The sequence below is a fragment of the Saccopteryx bilineata genome, chromosome 4 (assembly GCF_036850765.1).
Source record: "Saccopteryx bilineata isolate mSacBil1 chromosome 4, mSacBil1_pri_phased_curated, whole genome shotgun sequence".
NCBI classification, from domain to species: Eukaryota; Metazoa; Chordata; class Mammalia; order Chiroptera; family Emballonuridae; genus Saccopteryx; species Saccopteryx bilineata.
In genome coordinates, this window is record NC_089493.1 from 7,099,786 (window position 1) to 7,111,080 (window position 11,295).

Consider the following 11,295-nt stretch of genomic DNA (forward strand, 5'->3'; position numbering starts at 1 on the left):
CAGGAATACAGCTCTTCTCGAGGGCAGCACCCCCCCCCCCCCGCCAAAGTGACTCGATTAATGGCCAGAGAATGGAGGTGTGCCAAATGGCCTGCTTTAAATTCCGATGACGGTGAGCAGCCCACCTCGGAGCATCCAGGAGGGAGCCGTACACGCAAGGCGCATCTTAATTGGAAGGGAAACTTTCTGCGCTTTGAAACATTTAAGCCGTTTGCCTGGGGAACACCTTTAAGTGATGTGGCCCAAGGTTGTTTGCAGTAAAGGACTCCATTTCCATTCCTGCAGGACTCGTTGTACCGAGAGGCCGGAACACAGGCTTCAGAGCTGCTGGTTCTGGATCTGGATCCCGCCTTTGCCCCCATTAGCCGAGCGTGTGCCGTGTGACCGTGGAGAGATCACCTATCGTCTCTGTACCTTAGTTTCCTCACTGAGGATAAGTGAAAGCTGGTCAAGTCCAAGAACCTTGGGTTTATTGTGAGGTCTAATTGGAAAGGAGATAGATGTAATTATCGACCTGATATTTCTTTAACACTACAGCAGAGTCCATTAATGCTCAAGTCTCCGTGTGCCTCCTGTATTCCCAGCTCCCCTGGGAACAGCTTACCTGGGGATTCTGGCAGAAGAGAAGGTGAGAGACGGAGATTCTCCTCTTTTAGTTTATGTGCGTCCATATAGGGGGGCAGAGTCTTCTTTAGCCTGAGTCCATGAGTCACTGTGTGGAGCCACATTGTATTAGTTGGCTAGGAGGGCTATGACAAAATATCAGAGACTGGAGAGCTTAAAACAACAGAATGTTCTTACAGTTCTGGAGGCTAGAAGTCTAGAATGAAAGTGTTGCCAGGGCTCTGCTCCTCTGGGCTCTCGGCAGAATCTTTCCTTGTGTCATATTAGCTCCTTGTGATGGCGGTCGATGCTCTTCATTCCTTGGCTTACAGCCAAATCACTCTGGTCTCTGCCTCTGTCAACTCTCCTCATAAGGAATCCAGGTATATTGGATGGAAGCCACCTTGCTGGGCTCATCTGAATTTGATTATGTATGCGAAGGCCTTGTTTCCAAATAAAGTCGCACGTCTCCAGCGCCTACCACAGTTCCTGTCATAAATGAGAGTTCTTGATCAATGTTGGATGAGGAGTAAACGAATGAAGTCTCACTGACCTCTTCTAGTGAAGAAGCCCGTCGTGGGCTGCTCGTTGGAGAGAGATGGCAGGGAGGCTGGGTTGGCAAAAGTGGAGTAATAGATGCGGTGAAGAAGGTCTCCTCCAGGGTTGGGACACCACAGGACCAGAGGCATGGAGGTCTTCAGAAAGCTAGGACGAAAGGAGTGTTCCACTGCGGCACCTGCAGAGGGGACTGATAGTTGACATGGCCCTGCGCTGCTGGCTGGATTGCTGACAATTATGTAGTCTTGGGTTTCCAGCCAGGAGCCCAAGCAGGAACAGAACATGTTGAATAAATGAAAGAGGTGCTGGATCTTCTTGTGTGCAACTTGTTTAAGTGATCGAGAGCCCAGTAATTTCCGTCTTGTTTTCAGAAACTAGTGCCTGCCTAGTAGGAAATTACTTTCCAAGTTTTACCGAGATGTGCTGGTTGTCGTTGTTGTTGTTGTTGTTTGTTGTCATCGTTGTTTACATCACCTTCCAAATGACAGGGGAACTGTTCTTGTGATAACACTGGACTGTACTTGCAGCCAGAAGGAAACCAGACACATTTATATTTGAAGGCGTTGAACAATGGAAGGGGAGAAGGCATGTAGGGTGTGTTGGGACTGGCTCTTTATGGAGTCATTCTCACTGTATCAGTTAGGCCCTTGCCATAGTAATGCTGTGTAACAAATGTCCTGCTCTCCGGGGGTGGAGAACAACAGTTATTCCTATTGGTCTACAGGTGAAGTTGGTTAACTCTTTAGGTTGCAACTCTGTAGGTCTGAGTCTGCTTCTTGTGATTTTCATCCTCCAGGGCCTGGAAGTTAGTTGGGGTTTGTTCTTGTCGTGGTGACGGCTGAGGCACAAGAGGCTCCAGGAGAAACAACCGGATGGGATTCCTGGCTCTCTTGACTTGGCCAAAGCGGTCACATGACCAAACTCAAAGTCAACGGTTGCAGATATAGGCAAAGACAAAAGTTAGGATCAAATGTTTACTCTGTTACACTCTAAAAACAGAGTTGACTCATTGTATGAAGGGAGAAACTGAGATGGGGCGATGACATGCCTTGACCAATGTCAAATGCTTACAAATGATAGACCCAGGATTAAGGTCCAGGTCTACCCAACGCAGTGGTCCTCAGCCAGGGAAGTTCCCACTGCCTTCCCCTCAGCCCCACCCCCAGGGAACATTCCCATTTGGCAATGTCTGGAAACATTTTTGATTGTTACAGCTCAGGAGTGGAGTGTGCTATTAACATCCAGTGGGTAGAGGCTGGGAACGGTGCTAAAATAGGTCAGTCTCTGCACCACAACGGATTCATTCAGCCCAGAATCTCCATGGTACCAAGGCTCGGAAACCTGAATCCAAAGCCAGTCTTCTGCTGTTCTATCCAACCATCTCCTCCAGCTGGAGACATCTGGCTGGGCACGTCCCTGCTTGGAGAATGATCCTTGCAGCACCTAAGGGTCTGATGCTCTCCATTTTGGTGTTTAACATATTTAGTGCAACACTTAATTGTGTCCACTCATTTATTCATTCAATAAGCGTTTCTGAGCACTTGTTCTGCACAAGGTTCCTCATGGTCTCACTTTCCCACTGGGACTACTATGTGTCCCGGTGCTTGGCACTGACGGGTCTCACGAGTCTCTCCGTGTATACCACAGTGCCTGCGACGGGTTCCCACCCACGGCGATTTAGTCAGCACGGCGCTGGGCAGGTGGGAAGCTCTCACTCCGTGGCTCCCGTCACGGCTGTGACGTCACGGTAGCAAGAGCGTGGGAGCTTACCAGCTCTCCTCCGACGTCCTGTCATACACCCACTGCCCCCATCACGTAGCCTGCTTCTCCTCCACCGCATTTAATTATCTTCCATATATAAAACACTCCTTACTGCATAAAGTATCCAGACACCTCCTCTGACAGGGGAGGCAAACAGTAACGTGTAGCGTTTCATTTGTTTTTTCATTAAATCGGGCGTGACCATTGTTGGCGCCTGGGAGTTTACGACCCTGGGTCTGACACTCTGACATTACTCATCTATTCGCAGTCGGTCTGAGCGCCATGGAAGGGCCTCATTTTCTCTCTATTTACGTTAGTCAAATAAATTCATCTTTTATTTCGTTGAGCTGAATGCCTCCATCTGTGGGGCTTCTTATGAGCCCCGTGATTTTATTTTATTTTTAAATTTATTACTGATTTCTTCCTTCTTTTTTTTTCCTGCTGCTGTCTTCTCATTAAAACCTCTTTTAGCTTTTAGACATGGAGGCAGAACAGGATTAATTAAAGTCTCCCCGCGTCTCTGATACCGCAGGATGGAGAAGCATCAGACACACACTTCCAGCCGGTGATAATCTCAGGGGAACGCCCGGTGGAGCCGCACCGGGGCTGGGATGTGCCGTCCTTTCCGAAACAAAGTTAGTAGTAATTTGGACAACAGAATGAAGTCAGCCCCCAGCATGCTCACCTGGTCCTCACCTGGGTTGCCGAGACGAGCGGGAGAGTGCCTACCAGACCCAGCCTGCGAGTCCAGTCTAAGTGACAGTGGCGGTTGTCCCTGACGCGGCCCTCCATCCAGGGGAATAACCCTGGCTGACCACGCTCACCCCGCAGAGAGTCTGCGGTACAGAATGCCGTTCCAGTCATTCTTTTAGTGCTTCCAAGACCCGTTTATAGGCAGAATCTCTATTCCTTCAAACTCTAAGTGGTAGGGCATTGAAAATGTTTTTTATTTTTGGGGGGTGTGTGTCCAATCACATACGATAAAACGTTTAAGTCTTAAGTATAAAGTCTGTGAGTTTTGACAAATTGGCATAGCTGCATATCCCACACTGCTGGTCAAGTTCTAGAATATTCTTATTAGCCCAGAAGGTTCTCTATCTTCTACACCTTCCCAGGTAAATCTTGTGAAACCCTCTGAACCTCAGCAGCACCCATTTTTTTCAGCTTTATCGAGGTATAACTGGCAAATAACATTGCATATATTTAAAGCGTACATGCACAGCGATGTTTTGATATAGGTATACATTGTTATTATTATTATGTCTAATGATTACCGTACAAAGATAATGAGTGTATCCATTTCCCACCGTCGTCGTCACCTCGCTTTTCTTTCTTTTCTGATGAGAACACTGGAGGTTTAACCTCTCAAGACGTGTGAAGCGTACCAGACGGTGTTGCTGTTTAGTCACATATTATTCATTAGGTTTTCAGAATTTATTCATCCTGCACAACTGAAAATTGTATCCTTTGACCAACATCTCCCACTTCCGCCTCCCTCGAGCCTGGGCCACCACCTCTCTACTCTCTGCTTCTAAGAGTCTGACTCTGGGAGAGTCCAGATGTGAGACTACGCAGTATTCGTCCTTCTGGGTCTCATTTCACATAGCATAGTGGCCAGCAGGTTAATCCGTGCTGTTGCAAATGACGGGATTTCCTTTTTTTTGAGGGCTTAATAATATTCTAAACATATATATATATATGATATATATGTATCTATATTATATATATGTGTGTGTGTATATATATATATATAATATATGAAGAAACTTTTCTTAACCCGTTCACCTGTTGATGAACGCTGAGGTGGTTTCCGCGTCTCAGATGCTGTGAAGTATTGCAGGGAAAGTGTGAGTGCAGGTACCTCCTCGAGGCAGTGATTTCGTTTCCTTGGAATAAATAACCTAATTGTAAACACGGGGAAAGAACCTGCACAGACATTCCTCAGAAGAGGACATACCCCCGGCCAGCAGGTATGTGACAAGGTGCCCGCTCGAGGGCACCAGTTGTTAGGCAAACGCAAATCAGAACCACAATGGGACATCACCTCACACCAGTTAGAAGGGCCGCCATCGGAAAGGTAAATGATAGCAAGGGCTGGCGAGGATGCAGGGGAAAGGGGACCCCCCACGCGGTGGGTGGGATTGCAGACTGCTGCAGCCACTGTGGAAACCAGTATGGAAGGTCCTCAAAAATTTAAACTACCCTAGGACCCAGGGATCCCAGCAACCACTGTATGGATTTCTTTCACGGTTGGTTATCTTTGCCTGATGGAGAAATTCAAGTAAATGGAATCCTACTCTGTGCTCTTCTGTGGTTGCATTCCTTCGCCCAGACGAATGAGTTTGAACTGGGATTCAACACCTTGTGTGTTAGTGGTTCATTATTTTTTAAATTGCTGAATCATAATCCATTGTAAGAAAATAGCATAATTTATCTGATTTTCTATTTATGGACATTTCCAAAACTAATTGTTTACAGTTTTCGGTTGTTATGGATAAAGGTGAACATAAGTCTTTTTGTAAATTACTGTTGGGTACCTGCCTAAGGACATTGCTACTCAGCTAGGAGGTAGTGCTATGGATCGAGTGTGTGTTCCTCCTCAGACTCCGTATGTTGAAGCTCTAATCCCCAACGTGATGAGATTTGTAGTTGGTGACTTTGGGAGGGGGTTAGGTCATGGGGGTGGAGCCTTCATCAACCAAATAGTGCCTTTCTAAGAAAAAACAGGAGAGAGAAGACCTCTGTCTGCTAGGTGAGAATATGGCAAGAAAGCAGACATCTGAAAACCAAGAAGACAGCTGTCACCAAACACTAGACCAGCCAATGCCTTGATCTTGATCTTCCCATCCCCCAGACCTATGAGAAATTGATGCTTATATGTTCATTCACCCGGTCTGCGGCAATCTGTTACAGCAGTCTGAGCTAAGACAGATAGTGCCCACAATTTATGGTTGGTTCTCTACATATCTCTCTTTTAATTGTGTTAAAAATCAAAGCTCCAATACACACTTACTAAGAACCCACTGTGTGCAAAGAACTGGGTGATGGCGGAGTTGAACACGGTTTCACCTCAAGGACTTCTGTGGCCAGGAAGTGGGATACATTGGGGCTTCCAAGGGGGACTTAGAAGGGGAACTATGGGAACGAGTGAATGTGGGTGTGCATGGGTGACAGAGACATCTGACGGGGCTGGACAGGACTTGAGTAATCTACATCCACAAAATTCACGCTTGAGCCTTTGTTGAAAGGATTTGATGCCGTCTCAGTGGCATTCTACATGTCTGCCACCACATTATCAACTGAGACGTTGTCACCCAACGTGTGATGTCACGAGTCACAACCTCCCCTCCCCCAAACAATGCGGGTTTTGCACCTGTACTGACATGTTTGTCTCCATCCCAGGTGGGCGTTCCCCTTCCCACGTATGGGACCCGTGCAGTCGTGCTCGGTTTTGTGAAATGGACCGGCCATTGTCAGTGCTTTCTGGTCCAGAATATGAGCATTCCGTCACTGAAAAGACTCATGGACTAATGGTAGAGTTTATCATTCTAGAGTGTCTACTCCTTTCCTACTCCCCCACCCCCGTCATGTATAAAGGCTTCAGACAGATCTGGGCAACCCCTCCCGGCCAGTATGCATCTGAACACACCTTTCTCTTTGCCATCATCGGTGGACGGCGCCCTGAGGACGGGATGTGCCCAGGCCCTGAGGAGGTCAGCAGCCGGTGGTCTCATCGGGGCTGCGACCAGAGCTGCAGGAAGGCCCGGCCTCCTGAGGCCTCTCAGCATGTTCGCTGGGTGGTGGATTTGAGCCAGAACAGCCTCCTTTACAGCTCTTCTGAGGGCGCACACTCTCACGGTGCTTCCTGACCTGTAGCGTTCTATCCAGCAGAGGTGTGTGTGTGTGTGTGTGTGTGTGTGTGTGTGTGTGTGTGTGCTTTCTGACCTGTAGCGTTCTATCCAGCAGAGGTGTGTGTGTGTGTGTGTGTGTGTGTGTGTGTTTCTGACCCCGCGACTCCTGACCCTGAATAAAGTGGTATTTGGAGAAAACATCCCCCCATGTGGCTGTAGCGTGCTGGGCTCAGACAGGATCTCAGCGCCACCTCTCCTGAAGTGGCATCTGATACCTCAGTCCTCCAGGCAGCTCGGGGCCACGTGGCTTCCTTTTCTGGTCCAGCCTGGCGGGAGCTCACGTTACCTTCGGGGCACACGCTTCCATTTTCGGCAGATCCAAACCGAGCCTGGTCGGCCCTCTGTCGCGCTGACATCTGCTCCCCGGACTTTTCACCCAGTGGCCCCGAGTCGGCCGGCCATCTGGGATTACAAAGAGCCACTCCAAATACAGCTCCGCGTGCCTGTGTGTTTAAAGATGGCTTTTGTATCCCTCGGAGTCTCCGCTTTCCCAGCCTGCCTCCCCGCCCCCTCACCTGTCTTCCGTTCCTCCCCAGTGTCATGTGACACCTGTTCTCCCGCCTCTGGAATGCTCAGGCCTCCCCAGCCCACCAGGCCCCCCTCCTTTATTTTGATATATTCCTTAAAAAGTGGCCATTCCACAAATCCATTCCCATTCTAAAAATTGCAGTGACTGAGGTGAATGAATCCCTCTGCTGCCCCAGCAATTAGTTTGTGCAGAGTGAGGAGAGGATAAGGTCTAGCACAAATGGCCTGTTCGTGTTGGGGATCGAGGTGGGGGAAGGGCTTGACCTCTCTGGCTACCTGCTCTGTGGTTCTGCTCAACCCTGAGCCTCAGCTTCCTTAGCTGACAAATGGGGTCATACTGTTTCCTACATCACAGGGTCAATGGGAGGAGTAGATACATTATAGAGCATTCAGATGTATGCATACTTGACAGAGAATAGATACTCAACAAATGTACATTTTTTTATAAATATTCTTTTGCATAGTTATATATATATTGACATATATATAAAACATATATATATTTGCATTCTTTTCTGTGCTTTTTTGCACAGATGTTTAAATAAAAATACTTTTTGATATAAACTGGGTCATCTTTTAATTATGGCACTGAATCATTGTATCTTATTTATCTTACAAATCTTTCCATGTAAAAATCTAGTATTTTCCATCTGTAGTTGGGAACCCACAGATATGGAAGGCTGACTACTCTTATCCTTGGATTTTCAACTATGTGTGGGGTCATTACCCACAACTCCTGTGCTGTTCAAGGGTCAGCAGTACCTCATCATTTTTACCAACTACCTAATATTCTATGGGGGTGCTCCATCACTCACTATACTTTTTTTTTTTCCGTATTTTTCTGAAGCTGGAAACGGGGAGAGACAGTCAGACAGACTCCCGCATGCGCCCAACCGGGATCCACCCGGCACGCCCACCAGGGGCTATGCTCTGCCCACCAGGGGGCGATGCTCTGCCCTTCCAGGGAGTCGCTCTGCCATGACCAGAGCCACTCTAGCACCTGGGGCAGAGGCCAAGGAGCCATCCCCAGCGCCCGGGCCATCCTCGCTCCAACGGAGCCTCGGCTGCAGGAGGGGAAGAGAGAGACAGAGAGGAAGGAGGGGGTGGGGGTGGAGAAGCAAATGGGCACCTCTCCTATGTGCCCTGGCCGGGAATCGAACCCAGGTCCCCCGCACGCCAGGCCGACGTTCTACCGCTGAGCCAACAGGCCAGGGCACTATACTTTTTCTTGATGGACACCTTATTATTATTATTGTCTTTTGCTTGTGTCTGTTTTAGTTGATAGAAGAAGTGATCTATATTACCTAGACAAAAAGTAAACTAAACCAATAGAAAAAAGGACACAGGATGTAAATATAAAAAGTTAGGTCACAATAGAAGATCCGCAAGTGTCCATAACCATGAAAAATGGGATCAATGTAACAGTAGTTAGAGGAATATAATGAGCCATGGGTTCTGTATTGTTTGGATCATGCAATCAGTGATGTTATGGTGCTAGATGGGCACTGGAAATATCAGGGGAACACTTCGTAAAGTATACGATTGTCTAACTTCTGTGCTGTTCACCTGAAACTAACACAAAGTAAGATAGAATGCAAACTATAATTGAAAAAAAATTAAAAAGTGAAGGATTAGAAAAAGAAAAAGGCAGCTGGTATCCATAGTTAAAGAATATGTGGTCAAGTGGCTTTTCCTCTATACCCGTGGTGGGAATGTGAACTGTCACAGCCTTTCTCATGGAAAAGAATACTTTTCTTATTGATTTGTAGGAGCTCTTTGCCTAATATGGATATAGATAATTTACTATTTGTATAGAAAATATTTCTTTTACTCTTTTAAATCTTTTGCCTTTCAATCATTTGAATGCTGAGTTTTATTTTAAATAAAATTTTCTTTGAATTGTAGTTGTATGTGCCAAATTTTACATTAAGATTTCTAGTTTTGAGATCTTATTCAGGAAGCTTCTTCTCATCCCAATCTATGACTTTCTACTAATGCTTTATCGTTTATTCCCACATACCTGGCTTTCTAATACATTAATTATTTGTTATATATTTATATGAGGTGGACAGTAATCTAACATTGTTTATCCAATGGAGAGTGATCTTCCCTAAACCACTTGTTGACTATTCCATTGTTTTATTATTAATTTGAAATATCATTTTTATTCTATCAGTAAATCTGTACAGGTATGAATTAAGTATTCACATATAGATTCATAAGTTATACCAACTCCTCTAGGCAGTGATTTTCCATAGCTGACTTTGATGTACCATCTTTGCTCCCTCACAGATGCCCTTGTCATCTCTTCTGTTTTGGCATATAATTAATAAACCATTGGAATGACCTCTTCTTTGAAGACAGACACTAGTTACCCAAGAGCCACAGGGGAAAGTGATTTTTGCTTATCAACTTTATCCAGCTCTAATTTATATACATGTATCTCACTCACTGAAACTTGAAATATATAAATACTCATATAAACACTAATATAACCAAGATAAAAATTAAAATAAAACTTTCCTTTACCCCCCAAAATGTCTTTCTCAGACCGTTTTATGGTTAACCCACCAATACCTGGCCATTCTCGCTCACTGTTCTGCGTCTAGTCATGATGGCTTAGTCGTACATTTGAAAAGATTTTAAATAACAAAACTGTTAAAGCTCTGCTCCTCTGTGTCTAGTTCCTTTCACTAGGCACATTGCCTCTGAAATCCATTGGTGCTGTTCCTTGTATCTGGAGATTCTTTTCCTTGCTGAATATTATTTTACTGCACCAATATATCACCATGTTTGTTCCTTTACCTCCTGATGGACGTTTGGGTTGCCGCCAGTGTCAGGTGGTTAGGAATAAAGCTGCTATAAATATCGGCATTGAAGTATTTGTGTGCACATGTGTTTTTATTCCTTTTGGGAAAGTACCCAGGAATAGGATTGCCAGGTCATCTGGTGAGTGAATGCTTTACCTTATCGGAAGATGCCAAACTGTTTTTCAAAGCTTTCCACACTTTGTATTTCTATCAGCAATACATGCAAATTCCAGTCGCTCCATATTCTTGCCTATAAATCGCTATTGTCAGTCTTTTTAACTGTAGCCATTCTGTTTGGCGTGTAGGGCTACAATGATATTCCTTGACATTTAATGATGTTCAACACTTTGCCTGTTTATTATAGGACATTGAGGTACAGGTTTTGAATATCCCTTCATCTTTTTTGCCTTTGTGTTTTTCTGTGGGTGTTGTGTTTTTTTTTTAATTTTTTGTCTTCTTAATCGTGGTACAAGTTCTTTGTATACTCTGGATATCCGTCATTTATCAGATATGTGCATTTAGAATATTTTCTCCTAGCCTGTCAGTTGCCGTTTTATTTAACTGTTGTCCAAAGAGAAGAGGTTTTCATTTTGATAAAAAAGACAAGCTCTGTTTTGAGGCATTTTGTTTTACTTTTTCTTTAACTCATCTAATCATTTCTTTCACTCCTTAATTTTGCAATTTATATTTTTCTTGGTAATTATCTATTGCATTAAACTTCTCAAATATATTAAATTACCATATAATCTCATTTTAAAATTGCCGTCTGGTCCAACGCTTCTATGCAATTTTTTTATTCTTGATATTGATGGTTTTTATACTGTATTTTCCTTCGTTTTGCATGTCAGTTCAAGTCATTAGCTATTTTATTGGTATTTTCAAATAATCCACTTTTGGTGTCTTTGATTATACCCTCATTTTTGTTTGTTCCTTATGCAAGACATTTCTGCTTTTAAATGAATTCATTCTTCTCTTTTAATTGGTTTAGATAATTCTGTTATCTTTTTAACATTTTAAGTAAAAATTTAAATTTATTATTTTTTAGTCTTTATAATAAATGCAAATATGGCCAGAAGTTTTTATTCTCTGGCCTTATCTCTTGGGATGCACTATGCAGTTTTTTC